The sequence below is a fragment of the Macaca thibetana genome, chromosome 12 (genome assembly GCF_024542745.1).
Source record: "Macaca thibetana thibetana isolate TM-01 chromosome 12, ASM2454274v1, whole genome shotgun sequence".
Taxonomy (NCBI): domain Eukaryota; kingdom Metazoa; phylum Chordata; class Mammalia; order Primates; family Cercopithecidae; genus Macaca; species Macaca thibetana.
The window spans coordinates 41,679,051-41,689,038 of record NC_065589.1 but is presented as its reverse complement, the minus strand read 5'-3'; the positions used below and the strand labels follow the sequence as shown (position 1 = coordinate 41,689,038).

General features: G+C 44.1%; 1 protein-coding gene across 1 annotated transcript in view; it reads right to left on the bottom strand.

Moving 5' to 3' along the window:
• The window catches only part of PPIL3 (peptidylprolyl isomerase like 3), a 448,181-nt gene that overhangs the window by 217,093 nt on the left and 221,100 nt on the right, over positions 1–9,988 (bottom strand). The gene's annotated exons all lie outside the window — the stretch shown is intronic.

Genomic DNA, 9,988 nt, shown 5'->3' with positions numbered 1-9,988 from the left:
TCTAACAATAAACTAGATATTCTCCCAACATCATTGACTTTTTAAAATTTATATCCCTAATTAAAGATTTGGTTAGGTGCAGTGGCTCATGCCTGTAATCCCAACACTTTGGGAGGCCAAGGCGGGCAGATCACTTGATCTCAAGAATTGGAGACCAGCCTGGCCAACATGGTGAAAACCCAACTCTACTAAAAAAACAAATTTAGCCAGTCATGGTGGTGGGCACCTGTAATCCCAAGTACTTGGGAGGCTGAGGTGGGAGAATCACTTGATCCCAGTAGGCAGAGGTTCCAGTGAGCCAAGATCACGCTACTGCACTCCAGCCTGAGCGACAGAGCAAGACTGTCTCCGAAAAAACAAAACTAGATTTAACACTCGTTGAGGAGGGGTGATAATTTTGTTTAAATAATGAAACAGAAAATCCCAAGGTGAATTTTTTTTCTTTTCTTTTTTTTTTTGTTTGTTTGAGAATGAGTCTTCCTCCCAACCTAGAGGGGTAGGCAGTGGCACAATCTCAGCTCACTGCAACCTCTAACTTCTGGGTTCAAGTGATTCTGCCTCAGCCTCCCAGGTAGCTGAGATTTCAGGCACCCACCACCACGCCCAGCAAATTTTTGCATTTTTAGAAGAGATGGGTTTTGTCATGTTGGCCAGGCTAGTCTTGAACTCCTGACCTCATGTGATCCACCTGCCTTGGCCTCCCAAAGTACTGGGATTACAGGTGTAAGCCACTATGCCCAAGGTGACTTTTTCTTTGTAAATTTCTTGTTTTTAAATGTAAAGCAATGCTAAAGTGAGACAAATTTCTAATAAACTGATAGTGGTAAATAGAATATGGTAACATGAAACGTAAAAAAGACTCCATGCAAAAAAAGGAAAGCATTTATTTTTTAATTTAGATACAATTTAATACATACTTTCTTCTCTGTTTTTTGTTTGTTTGTTGAGATGGGGTCTCACTCTGTTGCCCAGGATAGAGTGCAGTAGCTCACTGTAACCTCTGCCTCCGAGGCTCAAGCAATCCTCCCACCTCAGCCTCTCAAGTAGCTGGGACTACAGGCAAGTGCCACCACAACCAGCTAATTTTTTGTATTTTTGGTAGAGACTGGATTTCGCCATATTGCCCAGGCTGTCTCAAACTCCTGAGCTCAAGTGATCCACCTGCCTCAGCCTCTCAAAGTGCTGGGATTACAGGTGTGAGCCACCATGCTCCTAATTTTTTTTTTTTTTTTTTTTGAGACAGAGTCTTACTCTGTCGGCCAGGCTGGAGTGCAGTGGCGAGATCTCACCTCACTGCAGCATCCACCTCCCAAGTTCAAGCAATTCTCCTGTTTCAGCCTCCCATGTAGCTGTGATTACAGGCACTTGCCACCTGCCCAGCTAATTTTTGTATTTTTAGTAAAGACGGGGTTTTACCATGTTGGTCAGGCTGGTCTCAAACTCCTGACCTCAGATGATCCACACACCTCACACCTCAGCCTCCCAAAGTGCTGGATTACAGGCATGAGCCACCACACCCAGCCCACTCTTAAACATTTCAGTTAAGAGATGGCCGGGCATGGTAGCTCAGGCATGTAATCCCAGCACTTTGGGAGGCCCAGGTGGGTAGATCACTTGGGCTCAGGAGTTCAAAACCAGACCAGACAACATGGCAAAACCCCGTCTCTACAAAAAATACAAAAATTATATGGGTGTGGTGGTGCACACCTGTGGTCCCAGCTACTTGAGAGGCTGAGGTGGGAGGATGGCATGAGCCCAGGAGGCAGAGGTTGCTGTGATCCAAGATAATGCCACTGCACTACAGCCTGGGAGATAACCTAACCCTGTCTCATAAATGAATGCATGAATGACAGAGATGATCAGCTTTGGCAAAAAAACAAGACCCAATTCTAAACTGCCCATATGAAAACCCCAGTGAAAAGAATGTTGAAATATATTAATATCAAAGTGATTTTAGAATGAAGAACTACCTGTGAGAGAGACATTTCATAATAATGAAGGGGTCAGTTCATTAAGAAGATCTAAGGAATCTTAAGTGTTTATGCACAGGGCTTCAAAATACGTAAAGCAAAAACAAAGAAAACTTAGAGACAAAACACAATTATGATGTGTTTGGAGATTTCAACACTTCTTTCTCAGTAATTGATAGAAAATTAAAAATAGGCAAGTTATGGTGGCCCACATCTGTAATCCCAGCACTTTGGAAGGCTGAGGTGGGAGGATCGCTTGAACTCAGGAATTCAAGACGAGCCCAGGCAACAGGACAAGACTCTATCTCTAAAAAACAAAAAAGTTAAAAAAATTAGCCAGGCGTGGTGGTGTGCACCTGTAGTCCCAGCTACTCAGGAAGCTGAGGCAGGAGGATTGCTTGGGCCCAGGAGGTCGAGACTAGAGTGACCTGTGATCATGCCACTGCACTCCATCCAACCTGGGCAATAGAGTGAGGGCCTGTCTCAAAAAAAAATTAATAATTTTAAAAAATTTAAAAATTATGAATCACTCACTTTCTAACAAAACCCAGGGAATGTACAAGACTATCCCTTGGGGTAAAAGGAGAAAGTATTTAAACCTCTGTTTTTATTTTCATGTTTAATGAAAATGAATTGGTGGCCGGGCGCAGTGGCTCACACCTGTAATCCCAGCACTTTGGGAAGCTGAGACGGGCGGATCACGAGGTCAGGAGATCGAGACCATCCTGGCTAACCCGGTGAAACCCCGTCTCTACTAAAAAATACAAAAAACTAGCCGGGCGAGGTGGCGGGCGCCTGTAGTCCCAGCTACTCGGAGGCCGAGGCAGGAGAATGGCGTGAACCCGGGAGGCGGAGCTTGCAGTGAGCTGAGATCCGGCCACTGCACTCCACCCTGGGCGACAGAGCGAGACTCCGTCTCAAAAAATAAAAATAAAAATAAAAAAACAAATTAGCTGGGCATGGTGGCTCGCGCCTATAGTCCCAGATACTCAGGAAGCTGAGCCAGGAGAATTGCTTGAACCCAGGAGGTGGAGGTTGCAGTGAGCCGAGGTTGCAGTGAGCCAAGCTTGCACCACTGCACTCCAGCCTGATGATAAAGCGAGACTCCGTCTAAAAAAAAAAAAAAAAAAAAAAGAATTAACTGTTGTTAATGTTTAATAGATTCACAGTGAAGTTTGCTCTCACATGGCGGATACCAAAGCAGTCACACAGAATTAGTGATAAGTCATCCTGAAGTGAAAGTAAGAGTTCTACCCTCCAAAGGAGAGAACAAAAGGAGTTTTCAGCAAATTGCTACAGACTGTACTTTATACATCCTCAGTTTTGGAATTTATTATCTGCTAATTATTGTTTTCTTGTTTTTCATTTTTTGTGGGGTTTTTTCGTTTTCTCTTTTTTTTTTTTTCTTTTTTTTGAGACGGAGTCTTGCTCTGTCACCCAGGCTGGAGGGCAGTGGTGCGATCTTGGCTCACTGCAACCTCTGCCTCCCGGGTTCAAGAGATTCTCCTGCCTCAGCCTCCTGAATAGCTGGGATTACAAGCACAAGCCACCATGCCCAGCTAATTTTTTGTATTTTTAGTAGAGACGGGGTTTCACCATGTTGGCCAGGCTGGTCTCGAACTCCTGGCCTCAAATGATCCAACCACCTCAGCTTCCCAAAGTGCTGGGATTACAAGCGTGAGCCACCACGCCCCACTTTTTTGTGGGTTTTTTTGAGGTGGGATCTCCCCGTGTTGCCCAGGCTGGGTGCAGTGGTGCAAGCACAGCTCACTGCAGCCTGGACCTCGTGGGATCAAGTGATCCTCTGGAGCCTCATAAGTAGCTGGGACTGCAGGCACATACCACCATGCCCGGCTAATTTTTTTTTATTTTTGTAGAGACAGGGAGCTCACCATGTTGCCCAAGCTGGTCTCAAATTCCTGGGATCAAGGAATCCTCCCACCTTGACCTCCCAAGTACTGAGATTAGAGGTGTGAACCACTGCACCCAGCTTTGTCTACTAGTTTTAACTAAACCTTCATGAAGTAGATAAGTGGCTTAAAAAGATTTTTTACAAAGAAACTGCTGATTGAAGCTAATACTAATAACCCAAGAACAAGTAAACAAGGATAAAATAGAAGAGCTATGAACTCTGTCAGCAACATTACCAGTAAATAGGATGATCTCATCACCAGAAGAGTCAACCAAAAAAAAAAAAAATTTAAAGATTAAATTATTAATGCCATATACTGTATTAGACTGAATTACTTTTGATATATATAAACAATTTAAAACTGCTTTAGAAGTCACAAAGAAAAGGACAAAATCCCCTTGTCTCAAGGTCTGTATATTTTTCTGTTTAATATCATATGCAACAAAATGAAGTAATTCAAGCCCCAAATTACAAAACTAACTGGAAAGAATTTTGACTTGGTTGTTGCTAAACACCTGTTTCTGAGAACGCATTACAAAATAAGAACATTGCAAAATAAGAACACGCATACTTATAATGTAAATCAGAAAGTTGTGTGCAATTTGAAAAATTCACACATTTTGTAGTTTTTCTTTTTCGTGTTGTTTTTTTTTTCAGATGGAGTTTCGCTCTTTGTTGCCCAGGCTGGAGTGCAGTGGCACATCTCGGCTCACTGCAACTCCGCCTTCCGGGTTCAAGCGATTCTCCTGCCTCAGCCTCCCGAATAGCTGGGACTACAGGTGCCCGCCACCACGCCCGGCTAATATTTGTATTTTTAGTAGAGACGAGGAGGCTGAAGCAAGAGAATCGTTTGAACCCGGGAGACGGAGGTTATGGTGAGCCGAGATGGCGCCATTGCACTCCAGCCTGGGCAACAAGAGCGAAACTCCGTCTCAAAAAAAGAAAGAAAAGGAAAAAACATTTATTACTCCCTGCAAATGTTGTACTCACTCTCATTTTAATTAATTCCCAAGATGAATTTGGAAAAACAGCATTTAACATACATTTTTCTGCTGATTTAGTAACTAATCAAATATCGTTCTAAATTTACTTTCATATTTTTATTTTATTTTATTTCTTTGTTTTTGTTTTTGTTTTTGTTTTTGAGTCTCACTCTGTCGCCCAGGCTGGAGTGCAGTGGCGCGATCTCGGCTCACTGCAAGCTCCGCCTCCCGGGTTCACGCCATTCTCCTGCCTCAGCCTCCTGAGTAGCTGGGACTACGGCGCCTGCCACCACACCTGGCTAATTTTTGTATTTTTAGTAGAGACAGGGTTTAACCATGTTGGCTAGGATGGTCTTGATCTCCTGACCTCATGATCCATCTGCCTCAGCCTCCCAAAGTGCTGGGATATACGCATGAGCCACCATGCCCAGCCCCAGAAAACATTTTTTTTTTTTTTTTTTTTTTTTTTTTTTTTTTTTTTTTTTTGAGACGGAGTCTCGCTCTGTCACCCAGGCTGGAGTGCAGTGGCCGGATCTCAGCTCACTGCAAGCTCCGCCTCCCGGGTTTACGCCATTCTCCTGCCTCAGCCTCCCGAGTAGCTGGGACTACAGGCGCCTGCCACCTCGCCCGGCTAAGTTTTTTTGTATTTTTAGTAGAGACGGGGTTTCACTGTGTTAGTCAAGATGGTCTCGATCTCCTGACCTCGTGATCCACCCGTCTCGGCCTCCCAAAGTGCTGGGATTACAGGCTTGAGCCACCGCGCCCGGCCGAAAACATTATTAATAACAGGTCTTTGGCAGTGTCTGGGACACAGATTCCAGAATTGGAAGGCACTTCCTCAATCCCAAGGCAAGAAGATTAGAAGTAAACTAGGCCTGGCCGGGCGCGGTGGCTCGCACCTGTAATCCCAGCACTTTGGCAGGCTGAGGCGGGTGGATCACGAGGTCAGGAGATTGAGACCATCTTGGCTAACATGGTGAAACTCCGCCTCTACTAAAAATACAAAAAATTAGCTGGCATGGTGGTGGGTGCCTGTAGTACCAGCTACTCAGGAGGCTGAGGCAGGAGAATGGCGTGAACCCGGGAGGCAGAGCTTGTATTGAGCCGAGATCTCGCCACTGCACTCCAGACTGGGCAACAGAACGAGACTCCGTCTCAAAAAAAAAAAAAAGAAGAAGTAAACTAGGCCTAAGCATTCTGACACATACTATATAATCTTCTCCTACTTGTTAATGAGTTGGTGATAAAAAATACTGACCATGAAGAGTCAAGATCAATTTGTGCTACATGCAACCAGTTACTCCATGGTCATTGCATGCAATTTCTCCTTTAACACATTGGTCATTTTAGTTTTTTTGTTTTGGTTTTGCAGAATTATAAGGAATAGAACCCCTGCCTGCAAATAATGGGGCATGCTAAATAGTGGGGCATGCTGACCCAACCGTCCTCCAATGTCAAGGAAGCTCCATGGAAGTGTCTAGAACAGTGGCAGACCTCTTAGTTCCTTTTCTATGAATTGTATTTATTCACTTAACAAATATATATTGTGCACATCCTATGTACCAGTAATATTCATGGCAGTTTATAATACATCAATGAACAAAACAAATTTATCTTTTCTCGGCACTTACATTTCAGTATAAGATTACTATTTTTTCCCAGATGCTGATTAACGATGCAGCTTCTCACTACCTGGTGGGCACCAGAGACATTTTGTCCACGTGCAATATATTTTATGAACCAAACTTTTTTTCCTGGAAACATACATTTATTTGTTTATTTGTATTTTTTAAAATTTTGAGATAGGAGCTCTAAAATTTTGTATGTAGCGCAAGCCGGACTCAAATTTCTGGCCTCAAATGATTCTCCAGCCTCAGCCTTTCAAGTAGCTTGGACTACACCAGCATGCCTGACTAAACAAATTTAAAACTGTGGTTTGAATTAGTGAGATTTGATTCTTGATAATGATTTTTTTCTCTTCTAAATTGCCCATGCAACCATCGATAAAAGAACAAGATTTTGTCTTTTGTGGGAACATGGATGGAGCGGGAGGCTATTATCCTCAGCAAACTAACAGAGGAACAGAAAATCAAAAGCCGCATGTTCTCCCTTATAAGTGGGAGTGAAATGATGAAAACTCACGAATGTAAAGAAGGGAACAACAGACACTGGGATCTACTTGAAGGTGGAGGATGGGCGGAGGGAGAGGATCAGAAAAAATAACTATTGGGTACTAAGCTTAATACACCTGGGTGGGTGATGAAACGTATGACAAATCCCCAAGACATGAGTTTGCCTATGTAACAAACCTTCACACGTACCGCCAAACCTAAAATAAAAGTTAAAAAAAAAAAAAGAAATAAAAAATGAAACCGACTGGGCGCGGTGGCTCACGTCTGTAATCCCAGCACTTTAGGAGGTCGAGGTGTGCGGATAATCTGAGTCAAGGGTTCGAGATGAGCATGGCCAACATGGTGAAACCCCGTCTCTACTAAAAATACAAAAAAATTAGCCGGGCGTGGTGGTGGTGGGCGCCTGTATAATCCCAGCAACTCAGGAGGTCAAGGCAGGAGAATCACTTGAACCCGGGAGGCAGAGGTTGCAGTGAGCTGGGATCACACCACTGCACTCCGGCCTGGGCAACAAGGTCCAGACTCTGTCTCAAAAAAAAAAGAAACCAAATTGTCATTACACTTTAAAAAATTGCACAGAACTTTGTACTCTCCTAATAAAACATATCTTGCTTTACCTTGTAACTCAGATTTTTTTTGTTTTTTTTTTTGGACAGAGTTTTGCCCTGTTGCCCAGGCTGGAATACAATGGTATGATCTCCGCTCACTGCAACCTCCGCCTCCCGGGTTCAAGCTATTCTCGTGCCTTGGCCTCCTGAGTAGCTGAGATTACAGGCACAAGCCATCACGCCTGGCTAATTTTTATATTTTTAGTAGAGACGGGGTTTCACCGTGTTGCCCAGGCTGGTCTTGAACTCCTGACCTCAGGTGACCCACCCTCCTCGGCCTCCCAAAGTGCTGGGATTACAGGCATGAGCCACCATGCCCGCCCTGTAACTCAGATATTTTTATACTTGCCTTATTCTCTACCAGATTAAAAATCTTGCAAATCTTGCCTTATTTATCCTGTCTCCTACACAGTGCCTTGCACATAGGAAACATTCACAAATGTTTAATTTGAACTTAATTCCAGACAGCATCTTGCTATGTTGCCCAGGCTGGAGTACAGAGGCTACTGACATGTGTGATTATTGCACACTACAGCCCTGAACTCCTAGGCTCAAGAGATCCTTCTACTTCAGTCTCCCAAGTAGCTGGAACTACAGGCACACACACACCACTTTGCCTGGCAATTTCTTTCTTTTCTTTTTTTTTCAGAGTTTCACTCTTGTTGCCTAGGCTAGAGTGCAATGACATGATCTTGGCTCACTGCAACCTCCGCCTCCTGGGTTCAAGTGATTCTCCTGCCTCAGCCACCCAAGAAGCTGAGATTACAGGTGCGCACCACCATGCCTAGCTAATTTTGTATTTTTAGTAAAGACAGGGTTTCACCATGTTGGCCAGGCTGGTCTCGAACTCCTGACCTCAGGTAATCCATCCGTGTTGGCCTCCCAAAGTGCTGGGATTACAGGTGTGAGGCACCGCACCCGGACCTGGCTAATTTAATTTTTAAATGCATACTTCATCATCATTCTTTTATTTTTATAGTGGGCATGCACCACTATACCCACTAAATTTTAAAATTCATATAGAGATGGAGTCTCGCTATGTTGCCTAAGCTTGTCTTAAACTCCTGGGCTCAAATGATCCTCCCACCTTGGCCTCCCAAAGCTCTGGGATCACAGGCCTGAGCCATGGTGCCCAGCCAATAATTCTTATAATGAATATAAATTCTCATTTAAACTACTTACACATAGTTACACTATTTTTCTTTCACAGTGCTGTGTGAAGAGTAAACTCTTGGCCGGGTGTGGTGGCTCAGACCTGTAACCCCAGCACTTTGGGAGGCCAAGGCAGGCGGATTACCTAAGGTCAGGAGTTTGAGACCAGCCTGGCCAACATGGTGAAACCTCATCTCTACAAAAAATACAAAAATTAGCTGAGCTTGGTGATACATGCCTGTAATCCCAGCTACTAGGGAGACTGAGGCAGAAGAATCACTTGAACCTGGGAGGCAGAGGTTGCAGTGAGCCGAGATCACACCACTACATTCCAGTCTGGGCGACAGAGAAAGACTCCCTCTCAAATTAAAAAAAAAAAAGTAAACTCTCAATAAGCATTTTCTGAGTTGAATTGAAAATGTTTAAAGTCATTTTATTTATTCTTTGATTTTTAAATCAATTTTTATGGAGCAATAAATTCCCCTTTTAGTTGACCATCTAAGGTCGATCTTAATGAGCTCAGTGGCACATGACTGTAATCTCAGTTACTTGGGAACCTGAGACGGAAGAATCACTTGAACCCAAGAGGTAGAGGTTGCGGGAGCCGAGATCACACCACTGCACTCCAGCCTGGGCGACAGAGCGAGACTCCATTTCAAACAAACAAACAAACAAACAAAAACACTGGTGACCTCCAGGGAGCGGAGACCACCAGGTTGCTCAAGGAAGGATGAACCTGGGAGGTGAACTGACCCAGATCAGAAATAGAGCAGGTAAAAAACTCTTGTGCTGATCAGTAGTGGGATCTGCTTGTGAATAGCCACTGCACTGTAGCCTGGGCAACATAGTGAGACCTTGTCTATTTAAAAGAATAAATAAATAAAGATTAATAAATAAAGTCAATCCTTTAAAAAAGAAAGAAACGCGGCCGGGTGTGGTGGTTCACACCTGTAATCCCAGCACTTTAGGAGGCCAAAGTGGGTGGATCACGAGGTCAGTAGATTGAGACCATCCTGGCTAACATGGTGAAACCCTGTCTCTACTAAAAATCCAAATATTAGCTGGGCATGGTGGCAGGCGCCTGTAATCCCAGCTATTCTGGAGGCTGAGACAGGAGAATTGCTTGAAACTGGGAGGTGGAGGTTGCAGTGAGCCGATATCGTGCCACTGCACACCAGCCTGGGTCACAGAGTAAGATTCCATCAGAAGGAAGGAGGGAGGGAGGGAGGGA